Below are 22449 nucleotides of genomic sequence, written 5' to 3'. Positions count from 1 at the left end.
CTGAAGCTGCCCTTGAATTTATGTGATCCTCCTGCCTCAGTCTCCCAAGTTGCTGGGATTACAAGTTCATGCCACTGGGCATGGTTTTATTCTATATTTTCAAAGACATATCAAACCTTTAAAATAATGTATTAAGTTACAAAAAAGGTCTTTATGACTCAAACAGGAATAGAAAAATTAGAGAACATTTACTAATATTAAATAAAATTCATTTGAAACTTTAAAAGAAACACATGTTATATTTCTTTTAAAGAGTTTAGACCTTCCTCCCCAAGTTTTTGTGTTTGGTGTCTGTGTCCTCTTTTTAAATATTTCCATTTCCTCTACACACTATTTCTAAAGAGTTACAGGCAGGACATTTTCTTGTGTATTTTCCCAAGTGGAAAGTCCTCTAGCTGCACATAGACTTTCCCATTGCCCCAAAATTAAAACTCTGAGCAAAGTTTTAATTACTAATTTAGGAAAGATGAGGCATTTTAAAACTTGATGTACTTTTCCCTTCTACAGACCACCTAGAACAAAACCTTAGTATGCTTGAAAAATCTCTTAGCAACTGAAAGTGGAGCTGGCCAACAATGGATGATTCACTGATTTAGCTTGAGTGTGCAGGAATGTCTGCCAAAAGGTCTGAATAAACTCACATTGCTAGACACTATGGTAAAACGTACTCTGACCTCTTTTAAAACTCTATCAGAGCGGAAAGTTAAGCTTGCAGCTTTCCAGCAATTCACTGGCATCTGGAAATACACTTGAATTTATAATATCTTACTTTTAGAACAACTGATAGACTTTCTTAGATGATCGTTTTCACCTAATTAGACAATGGTGCTACTAACTGGAGATTTCCAAAGGGACAGCACTGTGTTTTTAAGCACTAAAAATAATGGTTGTCTATTTGATTTAAATCTGAAAGGAGGCTTTTTGAAATCTGAAACTGAAAGAACTGATTGTTAGTTTTCTGTAATATTGACTCAGGATGTTGCAAGATTACCCTAAACAATTTAATTTGCACATTAAAATTGGTAAACATTACACAATAGATACCCAATGTCTGTCAGTATGTGTATGTGAGATTACATCAGGACATTCTATCTTATATTTACATAAAATTCAAGAGCTCAGTTCTTTTGCTAAGATTTCTCATTTGTCTCCTCCAGTATCCTTTTTAGGTGTAAGTATTTTTTCCCCTCCTTTGGAACTGGAAGACCATGCACCTAGAATTTTAAATTGTTAGTCTGAACTCAGAGCTATTCTAAGGCAGGCCCAGGTCTGCAATAGGAGTTTTTACTTTAAAATGGGAAATAAGATTCATGATTCATTGCAATTCTTTATCACTCACAATTTCAGTAACTATAAGAAAAATAATAATAATAAAGCTAGATCCTTCTTTTCTTCAGACAAATTTCCTAATTTCTTTTCCTCTTGACAAATGTATGCACAAAAGAGGAATTTTCTGCCTCAAAAGATCTCTGCTTTGGGCTGCTTTACTTCATCTCCCCTCCCTCCTGTTCATTTTCCTCTCCTTTTTCTTGTTGTTGTTATTTTTTTGTGTGATAAAATATTTAAACAATAAAGATTAACTAAAAGATCTCCCTTCCATTCCACTTTCCTCAAGAGGTACCCACTGTTGTCAAATTAGGGTATTCCCTTTCAAACTGTTTTCTGGAGATTTACATGATTTTGTGTATAAAATATATAATTTTGTTTTGTATTTGAAATATTTGAAATATTGTCATGTATTACCTTTTTAAAAACTACTTCCTGGAAATCTTACTCTTTCTGTACATCTAATCCATTTCATGTTAAACACTGGTAAAAAGTATTTCATTGTATGTAGCTTATATTTTGAAATGGGGCAAATTAAAAACATCCACTAAAACTAATGCCATTCTTCCATAATAACCTAGATGGACAGACAGAACAAAATGGTGTTTGAAAAAGGACAAGTGAAGACATTTAGTTTAATTTTTTATTAATTTCACTGATGGCAATTCTGTGTATCCAATAGCAGTGGAAGCAATGAGTAGGTCCATTACTTTGAACAGTATAATTTGAGTAGAAAGGTAAAAATGGTAGGAATCTAGCAAGAAAGAGAAGAAAGAAGCTATGTCAACCTGGAGATCTCAACAAGAGCTAGAACACACATGGTTCCTGCCTTCATGGCACTAACAGTCGAATTCTAAGGACCCTCCAACTTTACCCTCTTCTCTCCATTCCCACAGCCACTGTTACAGCAAACTCTACATTTCTCAGTGGGAACGACTGCAGGAACCCCGCCTGAGGTTATTTCCCTCTGTCCAGTGTTTTGCATTCCAATCCACAGCAGAGATATCCCCAAAGAGCAAGATCTGATTGTACACTGCTCCAAAGAAACATCTTCCTCATTCTTCCTCAAATCACAATACAGGACAAACCACAATCATTTCAGCCTGGCATTCACTGTCTAATCTCCCAACTTTTCTCCTGTTACTTTAGGTTCTAGTCTATTCAAACGTCCCACTGTTCTGCAGATTCTCTGTTACACCTCTCTGATTTTCCACATGCTGCCTAAAATATCCTTCACCTTTCTCCACCTGGAGCTCCTACATATGGTTCTCAATCCAAACATTCCCTCTCTGATGAGGGCTACTTAACTTCCTTGGCAGATATTTAGTTCTCTATTCCAAAGCAGTTAGCATTCACTTCTATAATAGCCTTGAATGCTGTTAAAGTCAATGAGAAACATCCCTTTGCTTCTGGTCCAGCAACCTTGAGAAACATGGACCAAGCAGGAGCAGAAAATCTGATGACGGAAATAGGAAGGAGGGAGAGAGACCCTATGAAAGAGTAGAGTCACTATCAAATGGAGCCTAGGCTGTTGCAGACAGCATTGTTCATCCACGGGATGAAGAAGATGTCTTTGAGAGACAGCTCTACACTAAGCATATTCTTCATAGGTCCATTGACTTGATTGCCTGGGCAGGGGTCCACAGCAACCAGTCTTGGTCTAGTTCACAAATTATCACAGCATCACAGAAAACAGCGCCACAGGGCATGTGAAAATATTCAGTTACCGTCATCCATGAAACAAACCAATAACAGATTGGTGGAGAGTCAGGAGTCTAAGAAATAGCAATGAATTGTTGTGAACTGACTGAATTAAATAAATTAAACATCTGGATCAATCACAATCAGTAGCTTAGAGTAAGATTTAAAAAACAAACTGCAAGTGTTAAGGTCAAGTAAGATAAAGAGAAAACTCCATATAACTGGGAAAACTATTAGAAAGATAACAGACCTGCTTAAAGTTGGATGCTCATTTGTCTGACAGAGTAAATGTTGACTCTTATGGGGGATCAATGGTGTGTTCACTTCCATGCTGTGCAGTCCTTGTCTGTGTCCTTCACTAAATTGCATGAGCTCATCTGTGGCTAGGGCTGTCTTTCATTTTGGGATCCCCAGCCCTAAGCAATGTTCATCTAGTGTACATCTGTCTAGACCCAGAAGTCAGGACAGCAGATGATTAATTCTACTGGGCCTTAAATATAAAGACAGTGAAAAAGACATCTGCAGTTCCCAATAGCTGCCATGATGACAACTGCTGAACCATTTGAGGGTAAATGTGTTTCACCATCATTCAGAGGCTCCCCATGGGGACCGCTGCTGTGGGTTCCTTGGAACTACTCTAGTCATGCTGGCTTCTGCTAAAAAGGAGGAATCTTAAGGAACCACAAAAAGATCAGTTGACATCTCAGCCTCAGCACGGTGGAGGCCAATCAATAGCTGAAAAAGGATTTAGAAACAGATGAAAGCAAAATCCCCAGCCTACCCAGCCTGGAAGAATATTCTGCATGGATATCATTAGGGCTTCCTTCTGAATTATCCCACCTATATAGAATGTGCTTGTGCAATTTAGGAGAGAAAGAGGACTGATTTTTTAAATTCCTACATGTACCAAATTCCAGGCATAGTGCCAATGGCAGGAAATAGAATTTTTTAAAAAAATTAATTAAAAACATTTGGAAGGTTTTAAGGCCTGGGATATTCTCTCATTTACTATAAACTATACAATTCAGCTCCCTCTGACTACAAGAATTCACTGAGTGTGGAATCTACTAGATGCTCTAATGCTGTTTGTTAAGTGATACAGACTAACACAGAAATACTCAGTCTGCTGTTGGAACACACTGAATTTCATTTTTGGGGATATCTTCTACCATTTGTTCACCTGCCTCTTCTAACTAGACTGTCCTTAAGAAATCAAAATGTGTCCTCTGCTCAGGGCAAGACTATCTTCCTGTGCCTTCTATCTCTTGGCCACTAGTGCCTCTGTGCCATTGTTATTTTCTCACCTGAAGCACCTTCCCCTCTTCTCAAATTCCATTGATGTGGTGTAGCTCAAAGGTTCCCTTTGCTTTCCCATCGCACCTCTTCCCACCCTTGTGTGGAAGGCATCTGTTGAGAAAACTTTCTTTCTTTCCATCTTTGGAAAAACATAATGTCTATTCCCTAGAAAATGATGAGACTACTTAATAATGCAAATAGTTATGTATAAAATATTTTGTGGAAATGTTACTTACTTAACTTACTTAAATGTAGTCTAAGAATATATAACTAGAGTAAAATTCAAAATAAATTCACCACTGTGAATACATTGGTACAAGAATTAATAGAGACAGCCAGGTGCAGTGGCACACACCTATAATCCCAGCATTTCAGCAGGATGAGGCAGGAGGATCAAGAGTTCAAAGCCAGCCTCAGCCACAGTGAGGTGCTCAGCAACTCAGTGAGACCCTGTCTCTAAATAAAATACAAAACAGGGCTGGGGATGTGACTCAGTGGTTGAGTGCCCTGAGTTCAATCCCTGGTACAAACAAAAACTAATAGAAACAAAGAATTTATTCAAATCTGTAATATTATATAATTGAACTTAAATACCAGTTTTGCTATTACCTTATCAAGCTAATTATTCCTGACAGCATCAAGGAAATTTGGTGCGTTTTAAACTACTGAGCTGAATCTCTGATAACTAGGAAGGAAAGGAAATTTACTTATAGTTTTACCATATAAGGACACTGGGTCCCAGTCCTGTGAACCTGTGCCTCTGCTCATATTTTTTGCAGCTGCTGATACACATCAGAGCCAAAGCTGAGCTTGAAAGTTTGGATTCCTGTGTGTTGTGATAATCAGCTGGGGTTTGGAAATGCCTTAAAAAAAAAAAAAAATCTAACGCTCTGGCACTTTAACAAGGCTTCTGAAAAAACAATTTAACATCTGGAATCAAGCATTTTGTGGAAGTCCAAGACCAACAGAGCAAAGAACATTTCTTTCAGTAACAGTTAAAATGTGGCACTTCCCTCTCCTTCATCAAACAAATGGGTTTCATTTATAAAGAACTTGAGTGGGGTTTATAATAAGTAAAATATGCCATAGAAGCAAGATGCAGAAAACTGGATGTGCCGATATTACCATTCCCTCATCATTCCCTAATAAAGTTCTTTGATCTTCCAGCATCATTTTCTCTTCTAGAACTCAAATCTGAGAAAGAAACAAAGTATCAAAGCCACAACTTCTTCATTTAGTTTAAGAGACTGCTGATGAGAAAGAGTAAAGGACCTACAGACCTTCCTCCTTTCCTACAGGCTTCCAAAGAGGGCGGGGGTGAAAAGGCCCACCTTCCCTCAGCCATCCAGGTCACAGTCAACACTCCTAGAACAGAATAATGAGAGAAAGTCTAACAAATTTATCTAATCAATGTTTTCCAAGACACAGGAGCCTTCAGAAATGAAGACCCGCCCCCCCACCCCTAAAAAAAAAAAACAGGGCAAACTTTTTATGCTTAGGGTTAGTGAAGAATAGACTGCTCTGTAGAAATGTGATTGGACAAAAGGGTATGACTGAGAGGGGACCCCACCCCGCAGGGGGCCTGCTTGTTCAGGTTCTTCTTGACCTTTCTGTACAGGCTTCCTTCCTCCTGTTAGTAGAGAAGGACCCCTCTGGAAAGGCAGTCTTTAAGGGAGAAGGGAGAGAGTGACTTTTCTAGGCTGTAAGGCTTGCTTTGAGGACAAGAGTTTTAGTTTCTGTGATTCACCTTGAGGAAGAGAAATTCTAATTTTAGGGGGGAGAAGGAGGCATGGGAGACAGAAGAAAGAGAGGCTTTGCTTCTAAGGCCTTCCAATATCCTTTAGTTCAACGTACTCGGCCTGCCAAAGCGCTGTACTTTGAGGTATTGTTTTTCTGATCCCCAATAAGGGCAAAGACAATGGATATTTCTTAAGTCTTAAGATACCCACAGTAACTCAGATCAAATGCAAAAAGTGGCTATTTCTATGAAATATTTACTAATTGTCTACAGATTTTTCAATACAATTTTAATAGATATATTAAAATGTATTTCCTATTAAAATAGTAATAGATAACATTTATTGAGTGTCAGGCACTGTACATTCAACTTGCAAAATTATTCCAATTTTTTTTCTTTTTATGATAAATAATTAAGACAGTGATAACAGAGGAAATGACATAGAGAGAAAAAGGGAAAGAAACAGAACAATGAAATAGAAAAAAATTTACACACTCATCTATGGGGACATGTCTCAGGACAGGAGAGCATTTTAGCTCACCAGGCAAAGGCTAGACCATTCATTAATGGTGTCAGGAGAGTTAGTTCTCTACATGGGGAAAAACAAAAAGAAAGAGACTAGATTCCTTCTTCATATGACGTAAGAATATATTCCAAATGGAAGTCAGGTCTTAAATGTGAAATGCAAGATTCTAAAACTTTTAGAAGACAATATCAGAAAATGACCTGACCACATTAAAATGAAGAACTTCTGTTCATCAGAAAATACCACAGAGTAAAACAGCAAGCCACAAACTTGGAGACAATATTTGCAACACATATAACCAACCAAGGAAGTTTCCAGAACATATAAAGAACTGCTTTGGAAAGGAACAACAAACCAATAGAAAAATGGGCAATTGATACATTCAGGCATTTCAAAGAACTAGAGGAGAGATCCAAAGAGTGACTGGAACATGGGAGTTACTCAAACAATATTTATAAAATGAATGGAAACACAATGGCCCATAAACATATGAGAAGATACCCAACTTCACTGGTAACCAGAGAAATAAAAATGAAAACCACAACGGGATATTATTTCATATTCACAATACTGGAAAAAACTAAAACCAAATAATTTAGAGAGGATGTGGTGCAATGGGCACTCTCATCCAGGGCTTGTGGGAAAATAAATAGGAACAACCACTTTGGAAAATATTTTGGCATTACTTACTATAGCTGAAAATCTTGTATACCTTAACAACCCAGCTCTACTCTTAAATATCTACCTGAGATATCTTTCACATGTGGCCTCAGAGATATGTGAAAGTATATTAACTTCAAGATTGGTCAAAACAGCAAGAGACTGAAACAACCCAAATGTCGATCTGCAGGAGCATATATAAATAAAGTGGACATATTCATACACTGGAATCTAGTACACAGTCATATTAAGTAAAAGAAGTCACACAAAAATACAAAGTATGGTTCTATTTTACATGAAGTTCAAAACTGAAAAGTCTAAATGCTTTATTATTTTAATACATAGATGACTAAATCATAATGAAAAATAAGGGAATGGGGTGACATAAAATGCAGATGACTAGTTACCTCTTTGGGGAGAAATGTGGTTAGGAAAGGCACATAGGAGCCTCTTGAGTTTTGATTTCTTAATCTGTGTAATCAGTACATGAGTATTGGCTTTAGTGTTTTTCTTTTTTCATTTTTGTTTTATAAATCTTATGAATATATAAAGTTCTCCTTTTTCCTTTTCCTCCTCCTCTTCAACTCACAAATGCTAGGCAAAACACTCCACCATTAAGCTATAGGAATGATCTCTTTACAAAAATTTATCATGAAAGCCTTAGTGTAAAAAAAATAACTCCCTAATTTATTTATGTTGATGGTCATAATATGAGTTTGCTTATGTTAAGACATATTTCCATAAAATTTACTTCAAAGATTGAAGAAACAATAAATATCTTTTGAATCTTTTATTCTAAAAAAGTCACTCACATTGTCACAGTTTGTGTGTGACCGTGATTTTGGTTTCCTTCTGCAAATAGTATTTCATTAGCTTGATTATCTGCAGAGAAACACTTATGAAGTTAATAACATTTGATATTTATTTAAAAAAAAAACAGGTGTCTCTAGTTTCTATGAAGGAATTTAAAGTGGTGTGGTCAGATGTGGAATAGATTGGACAACTGAACTGGTATTTTCTGACCAAGGTTCTCTCAGTAGCTTTTACTGGGTAGTGTTATTACATGTAACATCATGAACAATAACACTGGATTTTTTTTAGAGGACTTTTTGTGTGTGTGTGTGTGTGTGTGTGTGTGTGTGTGTGTGTGTGTATGAAACCCACCCACTGTGAAATGATCAAATTACCAGGTGAAAAAAAATTTTTGATTTTAGTAAAGGGACTCTCCTGGCACTTAGAGATGAAATTTGAGATCCCCATAGCCAAGCTCGCTGGGCTGGAAGGCTGTGTGGAGCACAGCGTGCAGCCAGGAGCTGCCTCTGGCCAAGGACAGCCACCTCCTGGAAGGGCTGGATCAGTAGGCTCTGCTGGAAGAGCAATGGAGAGAGAAGCCAGGCATGGCTGTGGTCAGGAGCCCCCATTCACAGAGGTAAGTGGGTTCAACAGGCTTGTGTTCTAGGAATTCTGGTCCCTCTTTCATCACATTAGTCTCTATCCCCAACACCGCCACCCCACACCCTCCAAATGCTGACAGGCCCCTTCCTCAGTTTAGTTGATGGGAAAGTTCAATCATATTTTCTAACAATTTAAGCAACAGGGCCTCTGAAAGAAAACCAAAGTTGGTCTATGAATTCCATCTCATTCTAGGAAAATCGTTTTCCTCTTTATCAGCCTCCTTACACACAATTCTCTTCTAATCAGCAGCAGCTTCCTGCAGTATTATCAAACACACACACACATACACACACAAAAAAATTTCTAATTGTCATCTATAACCCCCAAATACCATATATTTAAGTCACTTGCACTGGAAAAATCATACCTCTCATAAACTGAAGAATAACTTAGGAAATTAACTGCAAAATAATTGCAAAATGTTTCAGTTTGAAAATGAAAAAGAATTCATTGTCAAGCTGAGAGCCTTTAAAGGATGGTCTTAAAAAATGTCTTGGAAATGCACCTATCACATATATTTGCACACCACATACCATCCTACTAATGATTACAAATAATGGTTTCTCTGCGGAAAGGCTGTAGGAAATGTGGCAGATGATAAGCTTTTAAAGACTTTGATTAGGGATGGGCATAATGACCAAATCTAAAGAGCTCTTTGAAAACATTAGGGTGAAAAGCTGAAATAGCAGAGGCATCTCTTTGAACCTCATTTGTTATTAAGCTTGCTGCTGTGGGCAGATAAGATCCAAGACCAAACACAAAAACATACATTTGGTTCAGCAAGAGGCTTATCTCAGCAGCTGGACCTACTCTATTCAAAAAATTGGCCCAAGAAGAGCATTTTCCTTTTTTGCACTACAATTCAGGATCTCCCTGCAATGTAACATAAAGTGTAAACATGAAAGGTTAATTTTTTTTTCTGTACCACTGAAATAAGACCAATAAACTTCGCTAAAACATAGAAATTTATGAAGTCCCCTAAAATACAAATTTCTTTTTATATGGTTTTCATTATATAATTTGACACATCTGGAGTTTATAATTTATAGGAACAGAAAGTGAAAGACCATTTGTTTGGTCTGGAATGCAGGAGCTTCATGATCTGGTAGAAAATAATTTATGAGCCAAATACCAGGATACGGCCTCATATTTTAGGAGAATTTAATATTTCATTTACAAATTTTGGTTAAACCAAGTTTTCAGAGGCGTCAACAAAAGTTTTCTATCTTTTCGCCTCTTATTAAAGCTGGCTGGAAAATGCAACATCTCTTTGGACGTTGGAAACATCTTTCTTTGTGCTCAGGAATGCTGCTGCTGCTGCTGATTCTTCCAACGCAGTGTCCCATAGCCTTGAGCTTTTCTGGTCCATTGGAGTTGGTTCCTGGTGCAGGGGGCTAAAACACCAGAATTGCCATTTATGTGAGGCTGAGGTTCCTGCCCTATCACCAAGGTCAGTATTGTGTAAAGGCCTAGCGTGAAGATCATAGGCCAGGACTGGAGAAGCCAGTCAGATCTCAACATTGGTCTATCTATGTCCTCTGCTCATAGGCAGTTGGGCTGATACCTGTTAACAAGAGGGAAAGTGCCTTCCACACTTCTTCCTGAAAAAGGCAAGTCACTAATTCAGCACAGCCTTTCCCTTCTGAGCAAACAAGTGAAGCAGGATCTGTTATCAACTGAAGTTTCACAGGGACCATTCACACCGAATTTTACAGGGATAGTGCTGTGTGATGAGTGGTCCTCAGGATGACAGCAACAACAAAATTGCTAGGGACCATTTTAAAAGCTGGGTGACATTTTAAAATGAAACCTTGTTTTCAGGATAGTTTTGGTCTACAGAAAAATTATGCAACGAGTGCAGAGTGTTCCCACACACATCTGCAACCAGTTTCCCCTACTTCTGACATCTTAATAGTGGTGTGGTACATTTATTCAATTGGTACACTGTTAGTGATCAGCTAGAAGAAAAAAGAGAAATAAATCTGCATGATTATCCATGACCTCTCCATAGGTTCCTCTTGGCTATAATAATTCTTTAGACTTCCCTTATTTCTGATAGATACCTTGACATTTTTAAGGAGTGCTTGTCAGGGTTTTTGTAGAATGTCCCTCACTTTGGATTTGCCTTATGTTTTGTTTGTGATTGGCCTGGGTTTATGTTTTTTTGTGAGAAGACTATGGAATTACAGAGCCATTTTCATTACATGTATCAAGGGTCTACACTATCAACATGATTTACTCCTGCTGATGCTGACCACCATCACCTGTCTGAAACAGTGTTTGCCAGGTTTCTCCCCTGCAAAACTATTCCCTCCACCTACCTCAGGCCCTTTTCCTCACACTGTCCCTTTGGAAGGAAGTCACTGTGCGCAGCCCACGCTAAGGGTGTGAGGAATTCTGTTCTATCTCCTTGAAGGCAAAGCATCTATATAAATTATTCAGAGATTTGTCTTTTTTTTCCCCACATGTATTTATTTATTTACTTAGTCATTTATTTATATCAGGACGGACTGAATGATAGTCATTTTATACTTTAAATTACAATCCAATAGAACTTTATCTTGTTGCTCAAATTGCTCCAGCACCAGCCATTAGGAGCTCTTTCATTTGGCTCCTGTATTCTTTTGACACACCTCACTGTAGTGTGTGGGTTGTTTGTTTGTTTAGCTTTCTTTGCCTTCTGGCAGGATGAGGTTCTCCAGGCTCATACTGGATATCTTCCTGTCCTAGTTCTAGAATCAGCTATTTCTCCAAGGGGGCCTGGTTCATTTGATTAGGGAATGGTATTAGAAATCAAGATCTGGGTGTTAGTTATGCTTGCTTCTCCTGGGGTGTTATTACTTCTAAGTCCTCTCAACTGATAGAGCAAAGAAATAAGTATGTGCATAATAACTTATGTATAGATACATATCTATAAATATCTCCACGGGTAATCATCTATTTCAAACTGAAAAGGAATTCATATTGATTTCTCCAACTCTAATCCATTACCATATGAATTATTCTAGTTTTTCTGGCTTAAATGTGAACTCTTAATCCAATGTGAAAAACCTAGCTACTGCTATCTGCTAACCATTTACTTAATTGTTCAATTCAGGTACACGTTATAACACAGTCAGAATTGCTAACCCATGTCTCCAAGAGAAACTACTTTATCAGAGTTCATTGTTTGTGTACTGTTTTCCACCGTCACTCAGTTCAGCAGCTTTCTCCCTCACCCACTTCAGTGTGGTTGTTTCACTCACTATGTAATACATACAGTAAGACTGTTTTTTTTTATCAAGTTCTGCTTTCAATCCTGGAACTCCAACCCACCTCAATGATTGTTTATTGGCATTCATTAAGATCTACTTTTTGTGCTGTGAAATGCACATATGGGTGCTGACAAAGGCACAGATTCACATATCCATATTTACAATACCATACAGAATAGTTGCACCAACCTCTTCCTCAAAATTCCCTGTGCTTCCCCTATTTGACCTTTTTTTCTTCTATCTCTGAATCCCTGGCAACCACTGGATCTTTTCTGTGTTGCTATAGTTTGTTTTGTCCAGAATGTCATAAACCTGGAATCATATAGCATATAGCCTATTCAGACTGGGTCCTTTGACTTAGCAATATGCATTTAAGATTTATTTATATCCTTTACATACTTGTTGTTTATGCCTTCTTATTGTTGAATAATAATATTCCTTTATACAAATGTACCATGGTTTGTTCATCCTTTTGCCTACTGAAGGACATCATGGTTCCTTTCAATTTGTAGTACACACACACACACACACACACACACATTTTCTGCTAGAAACATTTATATGCAGGTTTTGTGTGAACATAAGTTTTCAATTCACTTGGGTAAATATCTGACACCATGATTGCTGGATTGTATGGCAAGACTGTGTTGGCTTTGAAAGAAATGGCTGTGCCATTTTCATTCCTACTAACAATGAATGAGAGTTCCTGTTGTTCTGTTTCCTGGCTAAGGAATTGATATTGACAGTTTTTTGGATTTCAGCCATTTTAACAGGTGGGTGGTGGTATCTCATTTTAATTTGCAATTCCTTAACAAAAAATGATGCTAAGCATCTTTTCATATGTTTATTCTTATCTGTATATTTTATTGGGTGAGGAATCTATTCAGAGCTTTTGGCCATTTATTAATTGGACTGTTTTCTTATCGCTGAGTTTTTAAGAGTTCTTTGTATATTTTGGATACAAGTCCTCTACCAGATATGTGTTTTGCAAATGTTTTTCTCCCAGTCTGTGGCTTGTCTTTTATTCACTTAACAGTTCCTTTTACAGAGCAGAAGTTTTAAATCTTAATAAAGTCCAGATTATCACATTTCTCTTTCATGAATCATGTTTTTGGTGTTATATATAAAGATTTGTTGCCAAACCCAAGGCCACCTAGATTTTCTCCTATGTATTCCTTAAGAAGTTTTATAGTTTTGCATATTAAATCTTGGTTTATGATCTACTTTGAGTTAATATTTATGAAAACCATAAAGTATATGCCTAGATTCACTTTGTTTATGGACATTCCATTTTTCTAGAACCATTTTTGGAAAAGATTATCATTTTTCTAAAGAATGATGCTATGGACTGAACTATATTCCTTCAAAAATTCACATGTTGTGGAAGCCTAGTTCCCAATATAGTGAGATTACAGATGGGCCCTTGGAAGATAATCAGGTTTAGATGAGGTCACGGGAGCATCCTTAAAATGGGATTGGTGCCCTTGTAGGAAGAGACATTAAGAGCTTGCTCTCTCTCGCTCTCTCTCTCCATGCACAAGAAGCAAGGAAAGGCTAAGTGAGCACACAGTGAGAAGGTAGCTAACTGCAAGCCAGGAAGAGAACCCTCACCAGAATCCAATCATGCTGGCACCCTAATCTCAGAATTCTGGCCTCCAAATCTGTGAGGAAAAAACAATTCTGTTGTGCAAGGCACCTAGTCTGTGTGATTTTGTTATGGCAGCCTGAGCAGACTAAGATAAAAGGCCTTTGATCCTCGTCAAAAAATCAGTTGATTGCACTTATGTGAGTATATTCCTGGGCCTTTTATTCTGTTCCATTAGTCTACATGTCTGTTCCTTCACCAATACCACAATGTATTGATTGCTGTGGATTTACAGACAGTCTTGAAACCAGGTAGTATGAGTTCTCTGACTTTGTTCAGGATAAATTGGCTATTCTAGATTTTGTGCCTTTGCATACATGCTTCAGGATCACTTTGTTGATAACTACAAAATAGCTTGCTTGGATTTTGATTTGAAATGAATCAATCAATAGGCCAAGTAGAGAATAATCAACATCTTAACAATGGAGTCTTCTAATCCATGAACATAAAATCTCTCCATTTATTCAGTTCTTCTATTTCATTCATCAGAGTTTTATAGTTTTCCACATATAGATCCTATATTTATTTTTGTTAGATTTTACATAAATATTTCCCCCTCTCTTCCTTACTTCTTTTTTAATGACATCTTAAATGGTATTGTTTTTAACTTTAAATTCCAAATGTTCATTGCTGGTATATGGGAAAGCAACTAACTTTCATGCTCTAACATTGTGCCCTAAGACTTTATTATACTTCCTTATTAATTCTAGAAGGTTATTTACTCATTTATCTTATCAATCCTTTGGTATTTTCCTAAGGAGAAAATCATAACATTTGCAAACAAAGCAGTTTAATTTCTTCCTTCCTAACATGTATACCTTTTATTTCCTTTTCTTGTCTTATTACTCTAGTTAGGATTCTCAATACAATGTTGAATAGAAGTACCTTGTTCCTGATGTTAAAGGGCAAACATTTAGTTTGTTACCCTTAAATCTGTGTTAGCTGTAAGTTTTTTAGTAGAAGTTCTTTATCGTATCAAGGACGTTCCTCTGTATTTTTAGTTTGCTGAGAGTTTTGTTTTGTTTTGAATCATGAATATGCGTCAAATATTTTTTCTGAATATGTTGGTACGACCATATTATTTTTCTTCTTTAAGACTACTGAAGTGGAGGATTATTCTGATTTTCAAACAGTGAGTCAGTCTTGCATACCTGGAATAAATGATGTGGTCTTGGTATATGATTATTTTTTATATATTATTAGATTCAATTTCTAATATTTTTTTGAGGATTTTCATATATGTTCATAAGAAATATTGGCCAGTAGGCCTTTATCATTATGTCTTTGTCTGACTTTAGTATTAAGGTAATATGGGCCTCATAGGATGAATTACAAAGTATTCTTTCTGCTTCTACTTCCTGGAAGAGATTATGGAGAATTGGTTCCATCTTTCTTCAAATGTTTGGTAGAATTTACCAATAAAATCAACTGAGATTAGTGCTTTTTTTTTTTTTTTTTTAGGTTGTTAAGTAGAGTGGAATCAAGATGACATTAGGGATTGTGAAACTAAGCTAGCTATTGTATGACTTATACAACCTAATATATCTTTGAATACACATCACATGTTTTTCTGCAAGACATTAACTAAGGTGATATAACTATATATAAGTAAAGAGCATAACACAGTATAGTGAGTATGCTTTTTAAACCCCATTTATATATTTATTTCCTTAGCCAGCATCTCTATTTTCTCAGACATAAATATGGGTACCATTATCTCCTTATTTTTTAGTTCACAGGAGTATATAAGAAAATCCAGCCTTTATTTTTAAGTTCCTAAAAGAGTTACTATAGGCATATATATATATATATATATATATATATATATATATATATATATCACCTCTCTACTGGAAATCTCTGAGTTTTAAGATATTAAATTAAAAAAAATCTTTTTAAAGGATTTTGTACATACTAATGTGTATTTATCAATTTTATAATAATACAAAAGTTATAAAATAAAGAGAATCCACTCTTGGCTTTCTTTTCTAGAGTATCAATGCAAAAAAAAAATAGCAAATACACACAGGACACTAGTTACATAAACAATAATGAAAATTATCAGTCACCAATCTATTATCACAGGCTATTTTTAGGAAAGAATTTATGTTTTTTACTGAAACATTTATTTATGCTCTGCTAAGGAACTTTCAATGTTTTAGTCACTGATAACATACAATATCGTTTTTTAAGTTTAGCACGTCTTTGCAGTTCATTTTCAGGTGAACTGTCATGTTGTATTAACTACTGGATGAAATGAGGTGTAAGATTTCACACTGAAACTCCTTCATGTTGAAACCAAAATCTCACTTCAGTATTGCAGTTTCAGATCTGTACTTTCCAAAGACAATCCATCACTTCTTTTCTTTCTAGATGTTCACTCATCCATTTCTACAAGCTAGAAACTTTTTGGAGGCTGGGGTGCAGCCGAGTGGTAGACTGTGTGCTTAGCATGCATGAGGTCCTGGGTTCAATCCCCAGCACAAAAAGAAAAGGAAAGAAGAGAAGAAAAAAATGCAACATCTGATGATGACTTAGTGTTTCCTAAATATTTTGTTTTGACCTGAATTTGCATTCCTCCCTTCAGGCCCCACTTCCAACTTCAATCATCACACTGCCTCTCAGACATTTCTATTTCTTTGATGGATAAATTAGAACTATACTTTCCTGGTTTATAGTAAGCAATCTAACGAAAACAAAATAAATACTAAACACATTTGGAGAATGCATTCTTAAGCAGCAACATGAGAATACTCAGCTAAACAAATGTTTCCCAAGCCTGATCACCATAACTACATAAAGAATACATATCCAGTTGGAGGCTTTCCGTCAATTATGTGTTTCCTTGGAAGAACCTAAATACAAGGATTAAAAAAAAAAAAGTTATAACTTTCCATAGTTTCAATTTTTCTTCCAAAATATACACTTAGCTTTGATTGGTAGGTTATTTTGTTTTGTTTTGAATACAAAGATGGCTTGTGGTGTTAAGAATTATGGATTAGGCTGCCTCAGTTCAAATTTTCCACGCACCTTAATTATTCTGGGGCTCATTTTCTCTATCTGAAAAACATAAATTCATTCATTAAAAAATATTTATGGAGTACTTACTTTGTGCTAGGCTCTATTCCAACTGCCAGGTGTATGATTAAATAAAACAGATTTTTTTTTTTACAATTTTTTATTTGTTCTTTTTAGTTACACATGACAACAGAATGTATTTTGACAGATTATATATACATGGAGTATAATGTCCCACTCTTGTGGTTGTACACGCTGTGAAGTTTCAATGACAAAACAGATTTTTAAAAATTCTGTACTGGTGGAATTCACAATATTCACTACTGGTTGGGTAATTTTAGTACCTCTCTCATAAGATTGTTTTGAGAATGAATGAATACTCATGAACACTTAGAATAGTGTTGAGCAAACAATGAAAGGTCATTAAAAGTTAGTTTTCTCCTTCTCCTCCTTCTTCATTATTTATATTAAATTCCCATGAAAAGTTTTCCTTTTGCTCTTTCCGTTCTTGTCCCCTTGACACCAAGACTGAAGTGACCAAATTATAGCATTTTATATGATATCACTGAGCCTCAATTTCCTTATTTGGAAAGGATAATGACATTTGCCAGTCGACTCCATAGTGTTGGTATGAAAATCTAATAAAATCATTTATATGAAAATGCTTTGTAAACTACCTTATGCTACAAAGATTAAAGATGTCATAATGTCTCGCTTGGCATAAATCCTTGCTCTTACAGGTCCCTCAATACATGTTAATTGAATTAAATGTTAATTTATTGCCAAAGCAATTCAATAGTCACTTTCCAAGCAGTCCTGTCAATTCTTGAGACCTAACAATCAAACTTGTTGAAGTAGGTAACCAACTACCAATTTACTCAAACAACTTCTGCTAATTTGATATTGCCTAACAATAAATTACCTGAAATATCAAAAGGATTGAAAAACATGACATTTTCCTGGCACACCCACTTTGGCTAAAACTTCTAAACTTCCTTATTAGTTTAAGGATGCTCATAGTTTGAGTTCCTGATTTTACAGCTGAGGCAACTAAGGCTCTGAGAAGTGGGGTTACTTCCTCGGGATCATAGTGAATGTCAGTGCCAGTTTCCATTTCACCCTTAACCCAAGGCAAGCATGCGCTTATCACATGTCCACACACAACAGAATTCAGGCCTCAGATTCCTCTCCTCAGTGTATAAAGAGCTCATCATTCTTATAGTTCTATTGCATTTCCCTCCTTTCCCCAAGCTAGCTTAAAAAAGAAAAAGGAAAAAAAAAAAGTAGAGGAGCCCATGGGAAGTAAAATAGAAAAGAGGTATTCTGTTTAATGGCATGCCTGAAAATCTGTTCATTTTCCAAAATTTTTTATGTGAAGTTCAGATTTCTGTCAAGGAGTCTGCTCAGAAGGAATAAGCCAGTCGCAGAACTTTGTTTAGGGTTTTTATTCCAACTGGTTCATATGGTAACTTGGATTCAAGCAAGACTTTTACAGCTCTGAGATCTCTATATAGAAATGGCATGTACAAAATACTTGTGACCTGCCAGTCCATGCAGAGCCAACTAAGGGACAGACCAGAATGATCATCTATCTTGATCGTTAAACTGAGTATGTTTTCACGACTGTCAACTACTCTGGGAAAACAAACAAGGTGTAAATTTCTTATTTCTCTCTATGGTTGTGACAGAAGTAAGAGTAAGTAGAAGGAACAGGAAAAGTCACAATAGGAGCCCCTGATATTTGAGTATATTTTTTGTATCCCCTCCTACCTCATAAACTCTTGCCTGTTTCCTAATTAACTGTCTCCCCAAATATCACAGGTGAGGGAGGGGGTAGGGAAGGCTCACATCTTCAGGTATCAAATGTCTCCTCTAGCATTGAGAGCTGAACACTGGTTTGAGAAGTATAATCAGAGGTACACAGAAAGGTTCATTCTTCTGTGGCACCAATCCACATCCTTCTCTTATTGGCTTAGAAGGCTGTGTGTTAACCAGTTGAGTAATAAATTGTCTGTATATTAGGAATTCAAATAGTTTGGGTCTCTCAGGATCCTTTGGGTTATTCATCTGCCTTTCTAGCCCTCTTAGGACAAAGGCTCAGAAGGATTTTACTGCATGTCCAGAGCTTTGGTTAGAGAGGATGCTACTTAACAAGCCTAAGGTTGTGGCCAAGGTCAGTGAACTGATATCTGAGAAGGCAATGGGACTGGCCTGTTCACCAACTTCCTGCAGTGAAGATTCAAGACAAGTGACTCCAGGCAACATAAACAGTCAGCAGGATGCCTGTTTACTCCTGCTTGCCTGGACAGCAAAGAAAGCAGTGCTTTATGCAGGATGATCAAGCATTTTAGCTTCAGAGAATCAGAGCCCTGCGGGACTACAATTTTCTGGTGAAGGCTTCTGTTAAATATGTGTGATTAAAAAATGAGGATGTGTGGCCATATGGTGGGAGATAGCAACAAGAGGAAGTGAGATCTAGAGTCACAGACAAGGAGGCTAGGAAAGTGGAGAGGGGTGGTGAGAATGGGAGGTTTTTCAGTCCTGTTTAAGAACAGCTAGGAGAGTTGTGCAGAGCAGGGTGGGCAAACCCTTTGCCTTCAATTTATGATCATGAAAGGATAAAAGTTCCAGGGATTGAGGGGACTAGGTTATTCCTTAAGCTGAAACGCTTCTCCTATGTCTAATAACCAGCAGACTCTTCCTCCCTCCCTCCCTTACATAAAGCTCCATGACAGTACTAAGAAACACCTTCACCAGCTGGAGATGTAGTTCAGTGGTAGAGTGCTTACCTATCATGCCTGAGGCCCCAAGTTCAATCCCCAGTACTTACAAAGAAGAAGAAAAAGAAACACCTCCACGTGCCCTCCCTTAGCAACACATTTGACCCCAGTAAATGCTATTTGACTCAAGTAACCCTTGACCTTTTACAGCACCTCCAGGTGGACAAAACTGACGCTTTGAGGCATAAGTAATATTTTTAAAGTGCACTTCTTTACAGCATCATAGAAACAAAAACCAACCAAAAAAAACAAAACAAAACAAAAAACCCAGAACAGTCAAGCCAGGTGAGGCAAAGGGCCTCCATGTGTCTCTCTGTTTCCCACACACTGTTTTGGAATCAATATAGCAATACAAGAGGTAGGGACCTTACAGCATGAAGTGCTTTCCTACATCCTCAGGCATTTGGTCTGTGCCAACATCCTTTGGGTTCTATCTGTGTTAACTCAAATGTGATGAGTTTTATATAGATTTTGTTCATTCCTAAGTACAATAAGTATTTTAGAAGTGCTTTGGGAAACGTAAGGTGACTTTGCAGAGTTAGAAACTTTTCTAAGGACTGTGTGTGATGTAGTCCCACTTTAGGTCCATGTCCTCTACAATCTCCTTAGATTGTGACCTCCAGTTTGAATCCTGGAGTATGAAGGAATGAAGACAGGCTCAAGATAGCCAGATGGAGCACCACTACATAGGGAGCTCCTCGATGGCATGGCCTCTTCATCCACTCTCCTTTCCCCACAGGGTAACTTGCATTGCTTCCTAAATTACCTCACTAAATTAGTGAGGGCCCCCTACATGCCAGCTGTGATTCTAAGCTAAGCAATACCAGAACAGAGAGAGAATGCAAATCCTATCTGTATAGATGCTTTTAAATATAGTTGCTGTGGTGTGGATATGAACTGTCCCCCAAAGTCTCATGTGTTAAAGGCCAGGGCTTTGGGGAAGTGACTGGTCATCATGCCTCTGACCTCATTAGTGCATTAATCTATTGATCCTTGAATGAAGTACAGGGAGGTGATGGGACCAGTAGGCGGGTGGGGCATAGTTGGAGGAAAAGGTCTCTGGGGGCATGCCCTTAGACATTGGATCTTGTTTCAGGTCCCTTCCTGTCTCTTTCTCTGCTTCCTGGCTGTCAGAGCTGAGCAGCTTTCCTCTGTCATGCCCTTCTGCTATGTTCTGCCTCCCCTTGGGCCCAAAGCAACTGAGCCAGAGGACCAAGAATGAAACCTTTGCAACTCTGAGTTTCCAAAATAAGCTTTTCCTCCTCTTAAGTTTTCTTTCTCAGGTGTTCATCCCAGCAACAAAAAGCTGACTAACAAGATTATCAAGTCTATTTTCCTTTTGTGTGGATTATTCATGGCCAATTTTTATTCCCAGTGGATTCTACCCTGCCTGGAATGATGAAAGAACATCACATCCCTTAATGGCACAATTGAATTGCACTCAGGAAATGCAGTTATTTTATTATTATTGTAAACCAAACATAATTAAGGAGGTAAATTTTCCCAGGAAAATATTGCATGACATATTCCAGAAACAAATATAAATGACTTTTAGTTTAGTTGACGATTTGGCTCATCTACTAAACCTTCAAATATTTAATATTTAAATTAAATGTTTAATATTTAAATTTAAATTTTACTCAACCATTTAGTATTTAGGGCATTAGATAATCAACAGAATTTCTCCCTTTTAATTCTGGTATTTTCGCATCTTGAAAGCATGGTGTGATGAATGCAAATGAGGAGCTTGAAGTGATCAAGACGTGGCCTGACTCCCACAAACCAAAACCAAGAAAACAAGACAATACTCCAAATCTCAGAATTCTCTGTTTTAATTTTGGCTTAAACTTACTGGTTTAGAGAAGACAACTAGAAGGCACAGAATCTACTTTACCGTCCTGATATTTACACTGTGTGATACCAATTAATTTAACAAAAAATATTTTTGAGCTAGGATCTCTCTCTCTCTCTCTCTTTCTAGATAGGGATATAGATACACACAAAATATTCAATCTTGCTTGTGTTTTTAAGGTCCTCATGTGCCACACAGTGATTTATCATGGAAAAGCTGAAGTGCCAGGAAGAGAGGTAATTAAGAGGTAAAGAACTGGTAAGGGGCTCCAGGGGGCATACCCAGAGAAAGGAAGCTCCAAGGGAACGAGAATGGGTCGGAACCTGGCTGGAGGCGGCGGTATGGAGAAGGGCTTTCTTCACCTCTGTACATGACATCTACCTCTCCTCAATAATTTCTGGAAAATGCATTCTGGGTATTTGATTGATATCTATGGAGATTCTGACCTTTAAGGCCAAACAACAGTGACAACTGCAATAATTCATATCATGCACATAGTCAGACAATAACTTAAGGATATTCTGAAGAAGACTAATTAAAATACTAAATTGTAAGGAATTTTACAGGAGTTGTTGCCAATCCAACAACTAGGCAGACAAGTAATATGTACAAGAGTTGTACTAAAGTCTTAAACTAAAAAAAAATGAGCAATTTTTTTTGGAAATATCTTTTTAGTTTTCACATTTTGTACCATTCTTTTATAAGAACATCATTAAAATCATTCATGTTCTTTCATAAAAACAACGTCAACAAGTTAATAACCATGCAATATAATCTATATGTGTTACATATAGCTCAAGCTATATTAATTTTGGAGAAGAATACCAGAGGAAATTAAAACTTGAGAAAGATAAAATATTTTGTTAGTTCTGATTTAGCTAATTAAAAATTCATGTATAATATGTTAAATATTTTTTATTATTGATCGTGTAGAAAAGAAACACACAAATCTTAGGTAATTATTTATTTCACCTCTTTCGCTTCGCTCCGGGCAGAGAAGCTGAGTGTGTAATCAGCAGTGGAATGTAAGTACCCGAGGCAAAGAAAGCTCAGTGCGCCCTGCCTTTTTTTTCTTTTTTTTTTTGAATAATTTTTATACAGGGAGAGTTTGTGGATTGGGATTGTTGGCGGGGCTGTGGTTTCTGTGCCGAAAATCCACTCCGCGGGAGCCGCCATTTGCTTTCTGCTTGCTGTCTTG

The 22449-nt window shown here is 37.0% G+C and overlaps 1 protein-coding gene across 1 annotated transcript in view; it reads right to left on the bottom strand.

Moving 5' to 3' along the window:
* Nucleotides 1-22449, bottom strand: part of Ddah1 (dimethylarginine dimethylaminohydrolase 1) — a 138618-nt gene that overhangs the window by 85625 nt on the left and 30544 nt on the right. The gene's annotated exons all lie outside the window — the stretch shown is intronic.

Source organism: Marmota marmota, unplaced genomic scaffold (genome assembly GCF_001458135.2).
Source record: "Marmota marmota marmota unplaced genomic scaffold, marMar, whole genome shotgun sequence".
Taxonomy (NCBI): domain Eukaryota; kingdom Metazoa; phylum Chordata; class Mammalia; order Rodentia; family Sciuridae; genus Marmota; species Marmota marmota.
Note: the sequence above shows the minus strand (reverse complement) of the source record. Positions and strands in the feature narration are given on the sequence as shown.